Source organism: Malaya genurostris, chromosome 2 (assembly GCF_030247185.1).
Source record: "Malaya genurostris strain Urasoe2022 chromosome 2, Malgen_1.1, whole genome shotgun sequence".
Lineage (NCBI taxonomy): Eukaryota > Metazoa > Arthropoda > Insecta > Diptera > Culicidae > Malaya > Malaya genurostris.
In genome coordinates, this window is record NC_080571.1 from 309,660,829 (window position 1) to 309,683,034 (window position 22,206).

The 22,206-nt window shown below is 36.0% G+C and overlaps 1 protein-coding gene across 2 annotated transcripts in view; it reads right to left on the reverse strand.

Moving 5' to 3' along the window:
- LOC131431072 (electroneutral sodium bicarbonate exchanger 1) overlaps positions 1 to 22,206 on the reverse strand; it is a 118,632-nt gene that overhangs the window by 91,005 nt on the left and 5,421 nt on the right. For both annotated transcript variants that reach the window (XM_058596537.1, XM_058596536.1), the window contains exon 2: positions 10,724 to 11,297. The gene's annotated coding sequence lies outside the window, so the exon portion shown is untranslated. The remainder of the gene's footprint in view (positions 1 to 10,723; positions 11,298 to 22,206) is intronic.

Sequence of the window (22,206 nt, forward strand, 5' to 3'; positions counted from 1 at the left end):
TAGCTGGGATGTAAAGTATTGTGATTTGATAGTAGAATCTCATATCGTACCACTTACTCGGTGCCACTGTTTTGCACTGAAATTTATTCAATGAAACGGATTTGTAAAGTTTGAACTGTTATTTGTTAATTTCTGTTTGTATTAGTTTGCACGCTTTCTGCTCGAAAGGAAGAACGGGTGCAAAATAGTTGCCTGCGAGTTTCCCCGAAAGAGCATTTTTTGTGTTCGGTGCAAATCAATGAATCACAGTGCTGCTGTTTTGAATACTCGACTGTGTGAAAAGTCTCCAAATCGACCAAAACACTCCCCGAGTGGATTCAATGAAAAACATTAAGAGTCAAAAACTGTTGCTAATTCTGCTTTTTAAAGCTTGAAGCTTGAAGAACCCGAAAAATCATTACTGAACATAACAAAACCAGTAGCACGTTCATGACCCGTCATTGTAGAACAGGTTCTCAGAGTCAACATGTCGGAATCAACTTAATAATAGTTTGGGAATTTCCACCAAGCGTAAGCGATCCGGGACATGTTTCTGCTTTTCTGGCTAAAACTTTAGATAAACATAGATACGCGCAACCGCTGCAAGCAACCAATTCCTAGTTCGTAATTTTTATTTAGTAATGTTTGATTACCTGTACGGATTGCAACCCATATTTCATTTTAGTTATCCGCTTTAGTTGGGGTGGCTAGATGTGTTCGAAATATAATTTGTCCGTTCAATAAACATGAATTATAGTTAACGTTCGTATATTTTTTTTTAAAGGAAAACAGTACATTTTGCATAGAAATAAAAAAATACAGAACATCGACTATAAAAAAAACATTTTGCAGTACACATTTTATTTAACAATAGTGAATATAAAACAAAAGCAAATAATAATCAGATGACTTATTTTCATAATCTCAAAAGTTTTTTTCTTTTCATTTTCCTTTTCTAAGGTATTTTTTAGTTCAATGCATCAAACTTTTTTTGCAGTAAAATCCAATTTTTTTTTTCGAGAAACGAATAATTTTGACGATGATTTTTGTTTAGTGTATTTTTTCAATTTTGCGGAGACAATTTTCTTTTGTTTGAAATAAACAAAATTCAGCAAAATTGTTGTGACGCGCTGTGGTCAAAAATAAATAATGAAGAAAAACGTGGTGGAACTTTTTAAGAGATAAATTTATTTACTGTGTTAATGTATTCATATTCACTACGTGTTGTCACAGTTCTTTCTAACGTTTTGTATTGCGGCAAATCGAGACTCGATGCGTTAAAGATTTAAAATTCTGTTTTAATTTTTTCATGTAAAAAGTACAGTTTACTTTATTGGGAAAATACAATACAAATTTAAATACAGTATATTAAAGCGTAAAAAACCTGTTTTAATCCACTTAGTGGTGTAATGATGCCTTTCTCATATCTCACATATTCTCATATATGAATGTATTTGAATTTTCTTTGAATCTTGGAAATCAAAACTAGTATAGCCTATAGAGTGAAACAGTAATCAGGTCGGTTAGATCATCTCTGAGGAAACGAAAAGAGGTACTTCCGAAACCGGAATCTGGGAACCAGTATAATCGAAGTTGGTTCGATAAAAGTGACTGAGATTTTGAGTCTATAGCTACAATCTTCGGTCGTTCCTCAAAAATTTAAAAACAAGGAAAGCCAAATTAATGTTTGGCCGTCTACTGACAATGACTCCCGATTGGAATAGTTTTTAGACAAGTTTAGAAATAATTTTACTTTTTATTATTTTATTTTTTTTTATCAGAAAACGAGTACCAGGATAACCGATTGTCTATTAATAATAACTACCGATTGGAATAGTTTCGAGGCATGTTTACAAATTTTGTTACGTGTTTTGTTTCGCCGCTTCAAGGTACGGTATCCAATTTTTAACACACTTTACCATATAATTCCAGAACCGGAAGTCGGATCCGGATGAAATTAGTAAGTTTCGTATGGTACTATGATATTTTTCATTTGAATCTAAGTTTGTAAGAATCGGTTAAGCCCTCTCTGCGAAAAGTAAGTGCACTTATTTTCATTGTTTTTGAACATATTACCCTGTAATTCCGGAACCGGAAGTCGGATTCAAATAAAGTTCTGGAACTTTGTATGGGATTACAAGACATTTCATTTAAATCTAAGTTCATGAAAATCGGTTTAGCCATCTTCGAGAAAAGTGAGTGCAAAAAAATGTTACATACATACATACACACACATACACACATATAGACACTTTCCGTACTCGACGAACTAAGTAGAATAGTATATGATATATACTATATATATATGGCCTCGGTTCGAAAGTCGCTTGTCACAGTGATTGCATAATCTTTCTATATGAGAAAGGCAAAATTACATCATCAACGATTATTTTTGACGATGATTTTGGTTTAGTGTATTCTTTCTATTTGATAGAGACAATTTTCTTTTTAATTGACACTTCTAAGACCTAGTTCTGATTTCAACTGCCTCCATTAGTTCAACCAATAGCTAAATTTGAATATAAATGATGTAATGTTTAAAAAAACACGAAATAATTTATTAAATTTATCAACAAAATGTATAGAAATAACAGCTCATTTAATAATTTATATCAGGTAATCGTTTGGTTCAAATGATATTCTTGAGTAGATTTAATAATAAATGATAATAAAAATATAATATTTAAAAAATAAGAGGAATTTGTTTTATTAAATTTAAATCGTTGTAACTATATTAGAATTATATTAGGATAAGAATTCTATGTAAAAGTGATGCCACGACAAACAAAAGATTATGTAAACTTCTTTAAGAAATAAACAGATCTATGAAAAAAAAAATTGTTTGAGTTTTAAAATAAATTGTGGTGACGCGCTGTGAACAAAAATAAATAATGAATAAACATGATGAGTAGAAGTGAAATAGACAAATATATTTACAGTGTGCATATTCGCAGTTCTTTCGACGTGTTGTAACTAAAACTAACTAACTAACATATGAAAAACGTTTTTTTCCAAATAACGTAAACTTTTTTACGTCATTATTCTATGTACTAACCCCCGATTATAACGTTAATGGAGGTTTGGGTGTAATAGGTAAATTTATGTTGACGAACAAATAAATTTGCTTCTTTCTAACCGGTCCCGGGTTCCGAAAATTGTAAAAATAGTACTAATTGCACTATAATAATGCAATAAAATGACAAATCGAACGGTACACATAAATTTATCACTAAAATATGTTGTTTTTATATTAAAGATAGGTGAACATTTTTTAAGTGAGTGCGTTTGTTAAATGTAAGAATTATTCACGATTATTCTTTAATTCGATAATTCAAACTTAAATCTTAGGAACCAATGGCGGAGTGTTGCTCTTCTCGAAATTTATATAATTGGCATAAGTGTAGAGTAACTAATTGTAATTTTGTGGAATCAGCTGTTTCCTAACATAACCACAGTATTCAGCAATTTGCATCAATATTTTGAATAATTTTGTCGTATTTAAGACAAAAGCGATATATTTGTTAACCTCAAGTTGCGTTTCATCCCATCTTTCCATGTAAGATGTCAAGACGATAAACTATAATAAATATTTGACCTTAATAGTATACGTTGAAAGTAATTGTAACAGACTGTGTTATAATATTGATATTGTGCGTTATTATAAACCGACAAATATACTGTACAGATAATTGAAAATATCACATTTTGATAAAAATACCGACTGTTATAATAATTTTGTTATAATTTCGTTATGTGCATTTGATCGGGTAGGGGGGCGACCCGTTTGGCATAAGGTCATTTGGCATAACGCTATTTGGCATAATGTTTTTTGGCATAACGGTTATTTGACATAATAGTCTTTTGGCATAATGGTCATTTGGTATAATGCCATTTGTCATAACAATAATTGGATTTGTAAATTTTCGTTTGCGTTCCGATCGAGTTATGTTGTGCCAGGAAAACTCGAACGAAATATGTGAATTTTATATTCGATCCAAATATTTCGATAATATTAGGTGAAATAGCATTATTACATATTTTTTATATTTAAAATACTGTAGTGAATAGCACACTATCATTTTATACAAGCAACTCACTTAGTGCTAGCACAATATTCTGTTCGTCATAAATGATTCAGGTCGAGACGGCGCGAGTGTGCCGGCCACTGCGGGGGGGCAACACCCCCGCAGAAATCACCTCTGTCTAGTTGCGGGCGTTTGCCCGGATTACCCAAAGCTAGGAGCTATCCCTTAGTTAAGTCCGAACGAGCGGAGCGAGGTCGGACAGCAGGTCATTAAAAACGATGAGGCGTAGCCGCATTAGACCTTTCAAAATTGCAGTAAATTAGAACAATTTCTATTAAGCAGAATCTTCATCTGTTATGCCAAATGACTGTTATGCCAAATGAACATTATGCCAAATAATCATTATGCCAAATAACAATTATGCCAAATAACCATTATGTCAAATAACAATTATGCCAAATAACCATTATGCCAAACGGCTTTATGCCAAACGTGGTAGCCCCCTTTCTGACGTTTTGTATTGTGGTAAATTGAAATTCGTTGCGCAAAGATTTAAAATTCTGTTTTAATTTTTTTATGTGAAATATACGGTTATTTTTAATCGGAAATTACATTACAAATTAAAATACAGTATATTTGAGAGTAAAAAACAGTACACAGTATTTGAGTCTAAAATACAGCACGGATACGAGCGTTACTCATGGTGTATGTGAATGTGAAAACCAACTCAGGAATTCTGGCGAACGACCGCAACTAGGTTAAAGCCGGGTATAAATAAACGATATAAAATATAAAAATAACCAACTCAAGAAACAACCTAATTGATCCAAGCCTTTTTACATGTTCAACATTTTTCAGTCGCTACATAGTTTAATTCTCTATCTCTGCCCTGTGGCTTAATTTCGTAAGAGAATACACGATATTCAATTGCCAATCTAATTTACCTCAGCTAGACACTGATATATGAGATTTTGTGTGTGTCTTTTCCTGTTGCTATGAACATATTTTTACAGATTTCTTTCTAACAGTTTTATTCACTATGCCGACTTTTTTGAGATTTCAAATGTCAATAACATAAACCATATTCTTAAAAACTCATTTCGGTTCCTATTAATATAATAAACAAGTATCATTAAAGTACAAATGGGTATTGTGAAGTGATCAACATATTTCTCACAGAAATAGTAAATTATGAATGTATTATCTTCGGTAAATCACTCTCCCTGTCACAATGTTATTAGTCCGAGTATAGAAGACTGATGTTTTTCTGACATGGCATAGTTGATAGAGCAGTGGTTTCCAACTTTTTTTTTTAAATCGCGGACCTCTTTGGAATGATAATGGTTTTTCGTGGATCCCGCCGTTTAAGATTAATTTTTGTTCGCTATCAATATATATTTGCACACTACGGAAAAGTATACACAAGTTTAAAATAATGGCAACATGATTATTAAATTAACAAAAACCATTATTATGTTGACTTTAAGGCAACACAACAACACGTACTGCATTGCAATTGCTGACATAAATAGAGTTTTTCATGAAATTGATTCGCAGTCCCTGGAGCACCACAGGCTGCGAATAGCTGTGATAGACGATATATACATTAGTAGATTCGATGGTCTACTTTATCCGGTACTACGCTGAAGCACCTATGCTTTTATCTGTCAGCAAATGAGCTTCGCTTAGAATTTCGTTGCCGAAAGATATGCAACATGAGGCCATTATAAAGGTATTCGATGGAAAAGCTAGCTAATTAACGTTAAATAATACTATCAGCGGTTTCGGGATTCATTAGTAGTTTCGCTAGTGAACCAGTACTTCTGACATCGGAACATAATAAATGGGCTGGGAGAATACACCCGCATCAGTTCCATAAATCTCTTCGCTTACCGACGTGGGTTTTAGATTTATGTAACTTATTATTTCATACGTTTCCCGTATTTTATTTCCGTAACTAACGTGGAAATGCAGAAGCATACGCGATCTCCTGGTTTGTTTTTTCAATATAACACGTTTTTTTGCTGCTTAAATCTTTAACATAAGTTTGATGTGAAATAATGTGACATCAAATCGAGATTAACCTAAAATTGAGCAAACATTTCATCCATACCGTTTGTGGTTTTAAGAAGACCTTTTTGCTGAAGTAAAACACAGCTATCGAGAACATTTGATTCAGTGGTTGAAACAATATATCCAATATATAAATATATCAGCCCTCGTCCACTGATTGATAATATCAATCACATTGAATCACGTAGCCTGTTGTTTTTTTAATAGCACTCGTGAGAAATCGACAGCCTGCAGAACTCAAGCGGTTCATAAACAATTCGAACAGTAGCTCTAATCAACGTTATTTTCCACGATTCCAATTTTTCGTTGAATATGCCCTGAAGTCAGGTTCTATTTAATGGTTCATACTTTAACTGATTTCGTTTCAACAAAAGCCCTTGTTCAGCAACAGACTTCTCGAACTACGTTCAAAGATGCAGACATAAATTGTTTACATTTATTCTGATGTTAAAAGTGTGCCACCACCAAGTGCTGCAGTTCGACAGCATCAGAAAGAGAAACGAAACATATTTTTCAACATCGGTAGCATTAGTAAAATGCAAGCGTACAACCCACTCATTCAAACTGCGTTGCATATAAATCGAAACCAGAACCAGACAGCTAACAGACTGGCCCCAGCCATAGCGTGGTGGGCTGGGACCTGTTCGATTACCGCTTATTTATCCCACTCGAAACGTGTGGGCGTACATTAGGTATAGGTTGGTGGCATTAGTTGGACCCAAGGATAGAATGGCAGAGAAAGAGTCTTGTCAATAAGCCACAGTCAATTAAACGTTTGGCCACATAATTACAGTTTGAACTGCGAGCGTAGGCAGCAGTCGTAGGGTAATTAAGTAGTTGTATAGATCAACGAACAACAACAAGAGTATTTTCTACAAGTAGATTTATTGAAGGAACAGAAATTGGACCTGTTAACTGTATATTAACTCTAATTTAACGAGTATACTTGTACTTGTATAAAAAATAGTTCCTAGCTTAACATTTAAGGGTATAAGCATATTGATGAACGGTATGATCAAGGTGTCAAATTTGTCTATTATCTATAATTTTATTAACTTTAGTTCAGTTATAGTCGGGTATTGTCTATAAGATAAAAAAATATAATTTGTTTTTTATTACTCTGAATGAAAGAAATATTTTTCCCAAATCCGAAAATTACGTTTAACTCATGAAAGTTAAACATTTAGGCGAAGTTCACAAAGTAATCGGTTTGTGCGAAAAGCACTTATTTATTTTCATTTTCTTCGCGTTTTGCCTTCGCCTAATCTGTGCTTAAAATAGTTCAAATTGAACTGCCATTGCCATCGATTTAAACCATTTGGTTCAGGATATTGCATCTCGGTGCAATATAAAGGGTGATTTTTTTGCTGGTATCTTTTTGGCAACACTGTTTTTGACAGATCACGAATCGTGTCTCGTGTTATTGTCAAACTTGTTCAGTATGATCTATAATTTAATCATGAATCGTTGTTTGGTCTATTATTTATTCATGAATGGGCGCTGGCAAGAGGAAGTTCCATTTTGCGGATCTGGAGTGAAGACCAGCCAGAAGCATTTCAAGAGCTACCAATGTATCCCAAAAAAAGTCACTGTTTGGTGTGGATTATGAGCCGGTGGCGTTATTCGTGAAATACCGGCCGATATGTTGAAGAGAGTGTGCCAAAATTGGACCTTGAGCAAGGGCCATCTAAAGCGGAGTTGCGGCCAACATTTGCATGAAACCATCTTCAAACATCAAATTATATTGATTGTTCTATCGATTCCAATAAAGGTTTCATCAATTTTCTCATATTTTTGGTGTTTTTTTAAAATCAAATCATATACCTCTTAAAAATCATCCTTTACTTAAAGTGTTATATAAATAGTGTAGTGTAGTGATAGCAGCGAACTCAAGATCGCAGACGGGTACTCCGCCCTTGAATAGTATTAGTATTCAGAGATGTCAATCTCCTATGTGTGACGAAGAGCAAGCAAAATTTCTCCCCTCGCACTGACAACTTCAACGAGAGCTCTTCTCTTTTACGTACATACACCACTGTTGTATAAAGTGTGCACGCATCATGAGTGCGTTTGTTTATTTCCTTTTACCTCTTCCACTAAATCGCACCAAAGTGTTGGAGCATTAGCTAATAAATTCTCTGAGGTGGATGCAGATACTTTCACAGAGGTGTACACGCCGGTGAGCAATCTGAGGTATGGTTTGCGTAGAAGAAGCGTGGGGCACGCAAAATCAGCAAAATAAAACAATTCATCGTAAAATTTTCAGTTTTCATCGCAAATTTTTCATAGCAAGGCCAGATCTACTCTCTATTAACTGAAGTTCACAGAAGAGTTCGTTAAACATCACGCGCCAGTGATCACTTGAATGTATTTAGGCGAGAGCACGTGAGAGTGATTCGTGCGAAGAGAATGTTATTCTCTCGCACCAGCTTCTTTCAACACAGCACGCACTCAAAGTCTGTCTGTCTGGACACTGAGAAGAAGTGCGCTTTCCTCTTTGTGTGGAGCGGAGCAAATGTATCCGCAGTGTATAATTGAAACCTACGCCCTGGTGTATCACTCTAGTGAAATGCCATCTCTGTTACTATTGACACTTATAAGCCGTCCTGCAAGATGGGTTTGAGATTTCTCTTGAATATGTCAACTTTTGTTGTCCTGTCGCTCGTGTCGAGTTTCGTTTGTAGTAGTCATCGACTTTTTGGTACTTATTTGAATTTTGCGGTGAAAAATGTTGATAAATTGAGTGTCGTGCGCTGCTCAGTTGGTTCAAAACTTGTGTTCTAGATGGCCAGCATTTTACATGGTTCTGTGGCATATGGTTTCGTGCCAGATGCACAATAAGTTTAGTGCACCATGGTTGGATACACGGAAAAGCCATTACACTGCGTCTAGAATCATTGGGATTCACCTAAAAGACTTACAGTTGGGTGCCGCATTAGTCGAAATCAAGGAATATCGAAGGGCGGTAGGTACGAAATGTTTTGGGTGGTCGTTTTTGTATTGTCCGGCACGAGCTCGTAATTTTTCATCATGATAAAGCTCGGCCACAGTTCACGCCCTCTCAGCAAGCGGTTCTATTTGGTTGGACGTTGAGCGCTTGTTGAACGACATACTGCACGAAATATTCGTTCAGTTATCTGTGTCGGTTTGTTGTTTTTTTTTTCTCTTTCTAAGATAGTGTCAATATTAGGTGTTACCTTCATATAGAAAGAAAATTTATTGTTATTCTACGTGAAGTAGAAAAATTGTACAGGTATGTAGTGTTAGTTTAAAAAAAACTAAGTGGAAAAAAGTTTAGAAATTTTCCAGAAAAAACTAGTCCAATGGGGCTCCTACTCCTCATATTAAAAATGGCTCAACAATGGACCTCTGTCTGCCGGGTTTGTTGAACGAAAAAATGGGATTCGGTTTAACGGTCTGTTTCAAAATCGGCAAACAAAGGTCCCGTGTTGGCCTCCCGTTGAACGATTGATTGGACGTTAATTGGACCAATGATCCAAAGTGTTGGAGCAACCGTTGAACGTTCTTTCTAAGAGGGCGGTTTCAGCAAGAAACTATTTAGAATGGAAAATGATACTTTTCTGGCCTCATAGTCTTTACTCGACGACATTTTTGATGGACAATTGAGCAAATTATATAACAAGGTTTAAACAATAAAATTTAAAATTATAGGTAAAAATGCTCTACTTTCAAATCCAGACGTAAATTAAACTTTATAGGGTAATTATCGCTTATACCTGACACCGGAACGGACAGAACGTTTATTATGTTAGTTGGAGACGGATGCATCGGCTTCACGGGGAAAGCAGAATTGATCAGGTTGGAAAGAAATCCGAATTTCATCTCGATGGCGTTGATTTTAATCAAATTGTTAGCTTTTTTGTGGCGGGATGATAAAAATTAATACGTTAAAATATGTCCCGAGTTAAAAAATAAACACTTTTTTTGAAAACTGATAAAGATAGTGTTTACTGGTGTACTTTATGAAAGCCTTGGTTTCTTTAGATTCTCTTATTTTTTTCTTGGCCATGCGGTACTCCACAAACTATTTATTTCGCATTATTGATCGACTTTTCGAAAGAATTCACCTTGAAGATGGAAACGCCTTATAACTTTGCGTTCAAAAAATTAATAATTTTATTGCGGTATTCAACAGCAACTTTTAAATTTCGTTATATTCCTTCCTAACTTTGATAGCCAATATTGCACATTTTACCTTTAGGGTGATTTGGAAAGCGAGAGAAATTGTAAGTACAATACAAGCAAATAAAAGTTTCTTGGGGTTTTATCGCAATACCATTTTTGTCTCATTCGCAGATGATTGTAAAAAGTTAAATGTTCACGGATGTTCAAAGCGACCGTCACTACGGATCTGAGAGGAAGTTTGAGCTACTGAATAATATACTTTTATTTACTTTGTTCGGAAGGCTGTTATTGATTTCCTAAATTAAATCTGGATCCAGCAGTCATAGTGTGATTAATGTTCGAAGAAGTTGATATCTAACGAGTTTTTCAAAGGATGACGGTAATCATAACTCATTTTATTACTTTTGTTTCGGGTATTATAAAACAAATAACTAATATAATCAACGGCAATATTCATTTTCGGCTATCCTATTTCGTTTACGTGAAGAAATGAGACTTACCTCGTGGAAAATTATAGCCGCAATAAAAATTCAGCACCAGTTGCTCTGCAAGTATTTCGTGGTTCGTTCCTCCTTTGTGGGTTCCGTTAGGCGTTGGTTCAGCGGACGACGACCATCTGGCACACGGTAAAAAACGACTTTTTATTCCAACACTAGACAGCAATCAAAACATAGGATATCAACAAATGCACAGAAATTCACTCAGCTTGCTCAGGGTGATGTAATGCTGCTGCTGCTGTTGTTGTTGGCATTGACACTGACACGTAAAAGTAAACTTTCATTCACACTTGTAGTGTATTACTACTCTATTTTGTTTTGCCTCGCTCAAAATGGCCCCACGGTTAGTTCAGGCGCTATGCACTTGGAAATGTTTATTTCGGGATGAAATATTTGTGGTTGTTTTCACTGATTTACTTTTTTTCTCTTTTGGATAAGCAACTGATGGGTTTCTTTCATCGTATGAGCAGTTGAGTATGAAAATCTAAATCTATCAGATGGTATTAATTGGCTGATTGGCTTAAATTTCACGTTTGCTTCTCCGTTTTCCGTTTGACGTGGCCGTGCTCTGCGCGTTCTGCGAAGAACAAAGAGAAAAACCATTTATTTTCATCGATCATATTGAATGGGAAAGAAAACACACGAGCGTACGGGAAAACCTCTGCTTGTTTTCTATTATGCGTGAAGCGTTCTCAAATATGGAAAAAGGTACGATCCTATTCGAACACCGATAGTCATTCCACTGCTGATGCGTATTCAGATGTAGGCACATTAATCATTTGATTGTTTGTTATGAGTGTACTCCAACAGAGCGTCATAGGTTGAAAATGGAGACGCACGGTGAGTCAATTTTCAATTTGGTAGGATTTAATGTTGAAACGCTTATATGAATTAAGTTTTGATATCAATGTCATGTATATTTGCAATTCACCATAGAGCAAAATCATAAGAGTTTCTAGTTGCCGTTGTTAATGTGACATACGTTCAAAGGAGTTGAATGGTACTTTCTTAATGTGATAAGGAAATTTATGAGACAGAATTGAAATTCATACAACCCCTTAACATAGAAGAAGTGACATATGTTCTTACTTTAGGAGTTCTCTTGTTTTGAAGCAGAATTTCAATTCTATTCTGTCGCGTGTAATTTGTAGTCTGGCAAGGTACGTCTTTTTCAATTTTTGTTTCAATTTATAGAAAATATTCAAACGAAATATTTTATGTTCACGCTTCCTTATCATATAATTCATGCTTAGATTCGAAGGAATTTGAAGAAGCTTATATTCTTTTGGAATCTGTTCCTAATCATGCGATCTACCATCGTTTCATCGTTTTTTCTCTCAAGAGCAACTGTTGAAAGGGTACAATCATATGAGTCTAAACATTTCTAAAAATAAATCTCCCGTTCCGTCGTAATGATTGAGCTCTAGAAAAATCAATCAATTAGAAAACCAATAATTTACATAAACATCTGGTAACTGAAATCAGCTTAATATGCAGTTGAGTGTTCGTTTATTATCTAATATTACCTGGTTTGCCAATTTTATGAACATAATTCGATTAAAATCTTTGCTTTAGACGTAGATAATAAGGACATACGCTTAAGTGTCGAAAAATATTGGGAAAGTTGCTGTTGTGTCTATGTTACTGTCGTGTATATTTTTCGTATATATGGGAAGGTTCAGTTGTGTATTGCAAAGAGTAAACATAGTAAGAAATCAGTGATTTTCTTTGTGTTGTGTAATAACAACAGGGATTTTCTTGAGTAGCGACTTTTGACAGTAGACGTGAAACTAATGGAAGTAGAGCTCGAACAAGAGGAGCTAGTGTAGAGTTAGAGCTACTAGAGCAACAGTCAATAGAGGTATGGCTAATTAAGAGAGAGAGAGAAAAACCAAGAGTTAGAAAAGATGATGCCAGTAGAGCTAAAGATAGTAGAGCTAAAGTTAGTAGAGCTAAAGTTAGTAGAGCTAAAGTTAGTAGAACTAAAGCTAGTATTGCTAAAGTTAATAGAACTAAAGTTAGTATTGCTACAGCTAGTAGAACTACGGTTAGTAGAGCTACAGCAAGTAGAGCAACAGCTAGCAGAGCTACAGCTGGTATAACTAGAGCTAGAAGAGCTACAGCTAGTAGAGCTACAGCTAGTCGAGCTACAGCTAGTAGAGCTACAGCTAGTAGAGCTAAAGCCAGTAGAGCTAAAGCTAGTAGAGCTATGGTTAGTAGAGCTACAGCAAGTAGAGCTACAGCTACAAGAGATAGAGTTAGTAGAGCTACAGCAAGTAGAGCTAAAGCTAGCAGAGCTAAAACTAGTAGAGCTAAAGCTAGTTGAACTGAAGCTAGTAGAGCTACAGCTAGTAGAGATAGAGTTAGTAGAGCTACAGCTAGTTGAGCTACAGCTAGTAGGAATCAGATCTAATTGGCTCAAGTGAGCTAGTAGAGCAACTGCTAGTAGAGCCAAAGCTAGTAGAGCTAAAGTTAGTAAAGCTAAAGCTAGTAGAGCTAGTGCTAGTAAAGCTAAAGCTAGTAGAGCTAAAGCTAGTAGAGCTAAAGCTATAAGAGCTACAGTTGGTAGAGCAACAGGTAGCAGAGCTACAGCTAGTAGAACTAGAGCTAGAAGAGCTACAGCTAGTAGAGCTACATCTAGTAGAGCTACAGCTAGTAGAGCTACAGCTAGTAGAGCTAAAGCCAGTAGAGCTAAAGCCAGTAGAGCTACAGCAAGTAGAGCTACAGCTACAAGAGATAGAGTTAGTAGAGCTACAGTAAGTAGAGCTACAGCTAGCAGAGCTAAAGCTAGTAGAGCTACAGTTAGTTGAGCTAACGCTAGTAGAGCTCCAGCTAGCAGAGCTAAAGCTGGTAGAGCTAAAGCTAGTAGAGCTAGTGCTAGTAAAGCTAAAGCTAGTAGAGCTAAAGCTAGTAGAGCTAAAGCTATAAGAGCTACAGTTGGTAGAGCAACAGTTAGCAGAGCTACAGCTAGTAGAACTAGAGCTAGAAGAGCTACAGCTACTAGAGCTACATCTAGTAGAGCTACAGCTAGTAGAGCTACAGCTAGCAGAGCTACAGCTAGTAGAACTAGAGCTAGAAGAGCTACAGCTACTAGAGCTACATCTAGTAGAGCTACAGCTAGTAGAGCTACAGCTAGTAGAGCTACAGCTAGTAGAGCTAAAGCCAGTAGAGCTAAAGCCAGTAGAGCTACAGCAAGTAGAGCTACAGCTACAAGAGATAGAGTTAGTAGAGCTACAGCAAGTAGAGCTACAGCTAGCAGAGCTAAAGCTAGTAGAGCTACAGCAAGTAGAGCTACAGCTAGCAGAGCTAAAGCTAGTAGAGTTAAAGCTAGTAGAGCTATAGCTGGTAGAGCTAAAGCTAGTAGAGCCAAAGTTAGTAGAGCTACAATTAATATAGCTACAGCTAGTAGAGCTTCAGCAAGTAGAGCCTTTGCTAGAAGAGATAAAGTTAGTAGAGCTACAGCTAGTTGAGCTACAACTAGTAGGAATCAGATCTAATTGGCTCAAGTGAGCTAGTAGAGCTACAGATAGTAGAGCTACAGCAAGCAGAGCTAAAGCTAGTAGAGCTAAAGCTAGTAGAGCTAAAGCTCGTAGAGTTAAAGCTAGTAGAGCTTAAGCTAGTAGAGCTAAAGCTAGTAGAGCTAAAGCTGGTAGAGTTAAAGCTAGTAGAGCTATAGCTGGTAGAGCTAAAGTTAGTAGAGCTACAATTAATACAGCTACAGCTAGTAGAGCTTCAGCAAGTAGAGCCACAGCTAGAAGAGATAGAGTTAGTAGAGCTACAGCTAGTTGAGCTACAACTAGTAGGAATCAGATCTAATTGGCTCAAGTGAGCTAGTAGAGCTACAGATAGTAGAGCTACAGCAAGCAGAGCTACAGCAAGTAGAGCTAAAGCTAGTAGAGCTAAAGCGAGTAGAGCTAAAGCTAGTAGAGCTAAAGCTAGTAGAACTAAAACTAGTATGGCTAAAACTAATAGAGCTAAAATTATTAGAGCGAAAGTTAGTAGTGCTACAGCTAGTAGAGCTACAGCTAGTAGAGCTACAACTAGTAGAGTAGCCATTGAATTGCTAGTTGAGCTACAGCTAGTAGAGTAGCCATTGAATTGCTAGTAGAGCTACAGCTAGTAGAGTAGCCACTTTGAATTTTTCAAATAGATGCAGAGTTATTTGTATTGCAGAATTTGATCACGAGATAGTTGCAAAATAAAACATCGCATTCGTTGTAATGTAAAGCCAAGACTTGGATTGGCGTGTTTGCTCCAATCTTCGAGGGAAGCAGTCGTTTATCGAAATGAGTTTTAAGTAAGAAAGGGCCGTAATTTTCGCATTGCTTTATTAAAAAATCGAGTAGGTTCATTGAAAAGTGGGTGAAAAAGTACAGAGCTAGGGGACGGGTATAGCGTGATGGGTAAGTCGATGCCTTTCACGCAGCCTGCCCGGGTTCGATTCCCAACCCCGCACATAGGGTCAGAAAGTTTTTCTGTCCCGAAGAATGACATTAATGTTAAAGCCTCTATAATAGAAACAAAAAAAAGTACAGAGCTAAATAATTTTCCTCGTCGAAAATTTTAGTTTTTGATAGTAGGATTCGGTCAAGCGTGCCTGGTTGAGAAACAATACCGAGTTCGATCAGTGCACGTGACAAACATCCAAGAGAACTTTCGCCTTTTCATTTATATATTACTTTCTCTTGATTTATTCCTAATTGGCTGGTGAAAAAATCGGAAATAACTGAGGTCATGATGACCCAAACATAAAACATGTGCTACAATCATGAGCAAACAAGTAGAACTTTCAAATTGATTTGATTTTATGTTGAACTTCCCAGTGAGCCTCAGTTACAATCGATGTTTACATATAGTAAACAATTAAACGAAGACAATACTATTTGTACATAAAAATACACTTCATTGTTTTCGAATAATTAAATTTTTACGATGTAGAATACGTCGAATAATTTTTTTTCCAGTCGGTTGCTTGTACTCTATTTCAGTTCACCTTCAGTCATCCTGTCGTAGAAAAATCATCATGCGATAACCCATCAGTCTGTGGGGTAATAAAAATAGATTTGAACTCTCATTTTTAGCCTTTCAGCTTATCTCACTGGATACGATTTCGTCCGAGCAGGTATTTTAATGCGCAAAACGCTTTTGGTTTTTTTTCTGTATTTGCGAAATAACAATACAGTCAAGTCACTCATAGTGCCGAGAGGCCGGTCAGATTGGTGATTGTGTCATGATTTGAATAATATACAAATATGCTTGAGGTTTGATGTCTGACAGTAACGACATCATACCCAGGCACTGATAAAAGAACAAAATGAATGAGATGATAATTCAACTACGCAATGTTTGGTGATGAGCAGTGGTCTGCCACTTTGATTATGCTTAGACACTCGCATCCAATCGTTGACTTCTGTTATTGTATAAGATTAGGATGCTTGCGTTGCGTTGATTGGATTTGCGCCTCGTAGCAGTTGTTTGCGTGCTGTTAAACAAATCTATTTGGCAATTGAAGCAATGAAAGTTGCATCAGTTAGGAAGATTTGGAGAGTCTAAATTGGTGACGTGTGTCTTTGCAGCTTCAAGTATTATCAAAGTGGGAGGTACTGAGTAACCGTTGAATATCAACGAAAGTATGAATAATTTTAAATCATCGCCTTCGTTCCGGTTTGAAAGATGTAGCTGAAATTAAGCAACATGGACAAATGGAAAATATCTGATACTGTAATATTAATTTTCTTAAACAATCATCATGTTCCACTAAATCATTCTTGTGACATTATGATTCATTTGCCCTCAACCGTACCTGTCGCAATTCACTCAACTGCACCATTGCAATTGCAGTAGCAGGCAATCTCATAATTACGATTTACGACATCCACTCAACGCCAGACACTACTAGAATACAAACTCTTATCAACACTAGGTTAGCCGGTCAGACAGTGAGAAGATGGATTTATTATTGTCACTGGAATAATCGTTTGCTCATTTTGCGTTTAGTGATGCCAGCGATTGTTTGGAAGCGCGTTTTAAAATAGCCTCTAATACAATACTCTGGAAAAATTCAACGTGATCATAGTTGTGTCCCGTCTATATTAATATAAGTGTTGTAATTTGACTGCCCTATTTTAGAATGATCCTTCGTCGACAATTCAAGGGTAGAGATGAGTGCTACATTAGAACCTTTTATTAGTTGTGAGGAAAGGAAGAAGTGTTTTAGCTAGTGAACTGCTGTTAAGACTAATTATTTGGTACGACACTATGATATTATTTCTCTCATTCATACGACTGTCTGATTTGCCGTAGCTAATTAAAAAAATGCGCTCAATCTGAAATTCATATGTACTGTTTTAACACAATATTGTTGAGTAATGTTTCTTAGTGTATGATTTTTTTATGATAAATGGAATCCCAAGCTCGATAAGTTTACACTGAGGTCTTTTTTACGCGTTTTTATGTGAATTTTTAAAGCTATGTGGTTTTCTTATTTTGTCTTAGAAATGCATGATGCGTCGAGATCTGGTGATATCCTCTTTGATAATTTTTTTTAGTTTATACTAGATCTTAACGTTTCATGCACATCTAAGACATTCGGCATTGTTGAAAATCGATTTAGGAAATCTCAAAGTCGAATTTTCAAACATTTTTGTTGATACAACACCAGATCTCGATGATTTAAGAATTTTATAAGACATTTGGCAACGAAAAAATGTCCATAATTTTGCGAATTTTCACGCGGATCTTCGAAGTTATGCGTTTATTCTACGCTGATTTTCGAAGTTACGCGGTTTTGTTTGGTGAGGTACGCATTCCCCGCGTAAAAAGGACTGGCTGTAGTGCATTTAATAATTTGGAAATTAAGCACTGTTTGTGCACAGCGCATTAAGTCTAATTTCAATTTTCTTCACGGTTCGTCTTCAATTCGTCACTACACGGCAGTGCAAATTGAGCTACTGGAGCAGCTTAGCAGTTTAACTTGAATTGTGACTGTCGATTTTATTCATTCCAATAGTTTTAAAAAAAGGAATAATAAATAATACTAAAATATTTTACATTATTATTACACCTATGCATGGATAAGGCACTTTCCATTAAATTCTAGGTAGTATTGACAAAGTAATCATTAATTTTTGAATTTTCAAATAAAAGAAAGCTATGCAACCTTTGTAAAAGCTGACTTTTGAATGGAGGCCTAGAGGATCAATTGTCATAATATTGAAAAATGTATGTGTGCATGTGACAAATATATGTCCTTGCATCTATCCGAAAATGCTAAACTAATTTTAACAAACAAAGATTCATATGAAAAGCCTAATGGCTCCAAAGAAAATTTCGAATTTTATCCTGTTTCAACTTCTGGTTCCAGAATTATACGAGGATGAGTGAAAAATTTTTCAAAAGCACTCTTTTATAACTAATATTAGAAGCTAAGATAATCACCTAAATATAGTCAGAAAATTATTCTAGTTCTCCGGTATTATTAGTAAATGACCACACAAACTCACTTTGGCTATTTTAGACCCGCGGAGATAGTGGTCATAAACAAAATAGAACTTTGTTTTATTTTCTAAGGAATGACTTGGCCGATTTTCATAAGCGTAAATTCACAGGAAAGATCTAATGGTCTCGTATGTTGCTATTTATTTTTTTATCCGGATCTGACTTCCGGATTTACAGGGTGAACTATGTCAAAATTTTCTGGCGGTCGTTTACAGTGACGATTCAAAACACGTTAATTTTTTTTCCAAATTTGGTCCATAACCACTTCAATTTTAAGATTATTTTAATTGATGGCCAAATGAACAGACTTCGGGTAAACTGGTTCCCAGTTTCCGATTTCGGAAGCACTAAAATTAGTGGCAAATGAACACTAAATTGGAACTCACTTTGTTTTCTCATAGATGGATGGATCGATTCACATTGCAATGAATGTATGAAATTATAAGTAATTTGAGTAATGATGCCCCTCACTAGATGAATGAAAAACGGTTTTATTTCTGATGAAATTTCCAAGTATGCTTTGTTAACTTCCATGTTGTAGGTAAATGGCTAGTCAGGATATAAATTATTCTCATGCCTATCATTTTCTAATTGAGTCAATAAGTAAGTTATTAGCACTTGTTTTCGACATTTGAGGCATCATTGTAAAAAAACTGACACTTACATATTAGCAGCGGGAATTCCATTTTCTCATCTCACTGGAAGGATAATGATTTCTGGATCCAAATAAAATTCTGTTCTTCTGAGTTCCCAAAATCTAAGAAGAACCTTTTAATTTTCATAACCGGAATTTCCGTTTTCTGAAGTAAGCGATAAATTTTAGCCTATCTTTTCTTTGTATTAAAGAACTAAAGCCGCATAATGTAAATCTGAGCGAAACATGTGATTGCCCTAATTTAGTAAAATATGGCTTACGCCGTATCACCGAATGACAATAACAATTAACAAATTGTAATGACGCAAGAGAATTGTCTCATTCGGCACATTGTCATAATTTTTACGGGGCGTAGAACGTCACGGTAATTGTCGCATACTATTCAAGTGCAGTTAATAATCTATGCAGCGAAATAAACTCTCAATTAACAACCAACGAAGGGTCTTTATCGGGTCAAGTATGATGGCGTTCTATTCATGAATGCCAAGATTGTCTCACTGTCACTGTTTCAAAGACGATGATGTGGAATGGGTATAGCTAAGCTTACCAATGGTCACAGTTTTGTGCATAAGTTCTACACAGACTGATCGACTGAGTGTAATGAATGATTATGTTTTTTTTTTCCTGAAGCGGGGTATGATGCCAAATTGATAGAGTTGAAATACTTCGTCATGACACCATAGCTTAGCTTGCCTATGAAGTGCGCCGTTGCGGTTGGTTATGATTGGACTTGTTTGTTAGTGCGAAACGGTAACAGTCAATGGTGTACAATTCTACTTGTTTCCAGTATCAAAATGATGGACGATTCTGGGTAGTTTATTTTTGTTTCAATTATACAGGTTTTAACCGCCTCTTCGGTCCAGAAAAAAATTCCTACCATATGTGCGGGGTTGGGTATCGAACCCAGGCAGGCTGCGTGAAAGGCATCGACTTACCCATCACACTATACCCGCCCCCAAGGGTAAAGTTAGTTACGTCTAGAACATATGGCAACAGCAGAATTGTTTTGATTTCATTCTTGCTAAGAATAAGGACCAAATAAAAGAGAAAATTAAAATTTCGTTGGGAAGTGTTGTTTAAGGTTTATTTAATGGACTGCGATGGGATTAAAACATGTATTGCACGGGCTATTGAATCTTTAGTCTCCGGATCGTTTTACTCATAAATTCTGCCGATATTTGTAAAAAAAATTTGTACGCGGTGAATACCGCATTATTTGACAAATGATAAAATAGGCTCTTGTCGACTAGCTAACGGAAATGTTGAGAAAAGTCATCATACAGTCTGCGAAACGAAACAGCAGTGAAGCAGCTCTTTCATATATTTTTAGATCGAGTTCGAGATTTCCACCGAAAATGGAAGTTTCGCAGTCGTTCGGAATGTTTAATTTATGTTAGTTTTAAAATTTAAATCTAGAAATTATAACAAAATAAACTGGCAGCCCCAGCAGCATATTATCTGTGTTTCAAATATAGAAAAAATAGAACGGCAGCGTATACCAGGTTTAAATTTGACAGTAGAACCCTTCGAATAAATAAAACTAAAACGTTTGTTTCAGTTTCAGTTATATTATAGACCACCCATATGAATCTTGCAGCTGCTAAATTTGCTTTTACAATATGGATATTTTCGGAATAGATTTGATGATTACATGTCGAAAAACGATGTTTTAGGTGGTTCTAAAATCTAAGATGGCGACTTTCGGTTTATTAATATTCTTTTAAAACCCTTACAAAATGGGTATTTTCGGAACAAGTTTGGTGAGTAGACGCCAGAAAGCGAAATTCAAGGTGGTAACATCGGTTTGATAATATTTCGTTGAAATCTTTACAATGTGGATATGTACGGAACGGATTTAATTAATAGATACAAGAATACGATATTTTGGGTCGTTGCGAAATCCAGGATGACTGTATCCGATTCAATTTCTTGAAAGAATATTGCAATATTTTCGTATTTTCGGAACAGGGTTGAGAAGTAGTTGTAGGGAATTACAATGAATCAGAAGTCATCATCATGAAATTCGAGACCACCTCAAATCTTCATTCCCGGCATTTACTTATAAAATTCGATCCGTAAATACTAACATTGTAGAGTTTTCAAGAAATAAACCGGGAGTCGCATCGGCATCTACTCATCAGTCTCGTTTCGACATTTGTCCACATTTTAAGGATTGTTAAGGTATTTCGATAAACCGAAAGTCGCCATCTTTGATTTCAGAACCACTTCAAACATCGTTTTTCGGGACCTGCTCATCAATTTCGTTTCGAAAATGTCCATATTGTAAGGGTTTTTCAAGGAATTTAAATAAATCGGGAGTTGCCATCTTGGATTTCAGAATCATTTCAAGCATCGTTTTCCGGTAGCTACTCATCGAACCCGTTCCGGAAATATCTGTTTTAGCAGGGTTTTTAAGGAATTTCAACGAACTGGAAGTCGTCATATTGGATTTCAAACGACCCCAAATATTTTCAAAATCTACTTTTTTTTCAAAAGACTAAATTCTTTGTCTATTATTATTCTACCTTGATCTACATTGTTGTAAACTTCATGAGTTCGAAACTCATTGAAATTTCATTGTCTTTTATATAAATGAAATTCTAGCTTTGTGTTCTTTGTATAACCGTTAATTTGACTTTCCTTGGAATTAGAAATGAAAATTGGCATATTATAGTTTGATTTTATTCTCATGAACAAAGCTTAAACATAATGAAATCGAACAAAAGAACTTAAAAATTCGGCTTCAACCCAATTGTATGCAGCCACCAGTTAGGCTTAACTAGTTGAGCATAATGAGCAGACGAAACTTGCATCCGGCCGAAACACGAGACATAACCAGGCGAGCCAAAATGGATGATTTTCGTCCACTATAGAATACGATGCCAAGGTCGAATCTGTGATTCCGATAGGAGAATGACTTCACATGCATTGCGACGACCAGTCTCAGGAGTTACGTCGCAATCTAATTGGTCTAGTCTCCGGATGCGGACAACCTGACAGCTAACTTCTGCGGCAACAGACGTAGTCTTCAAAATATGCACTTTGTTTTTCAGAGATGAACCGATTTGTTCAAAATTGGCTTCAATTGAAATACCTTATGGTTTTTCAAGCAGCATGTGAATTTTAGTTGGACTCTATGTTCCAAAAAGATTGACTCTATCAGGGCCGTTTTTACATAGGGACAGTGAGGCCAAGTGCTCCGGGCCCACGGTTTTAGGCAGGCCCGTATCCAGGATCTCATTTCGGGAGGGGCCCAAAGATTCAAAAATAATGTACGTAATTCTCTGGATACGTGACTGGTTTTAGGGAGCCCCGGACAGGACCAAGCGAGCAA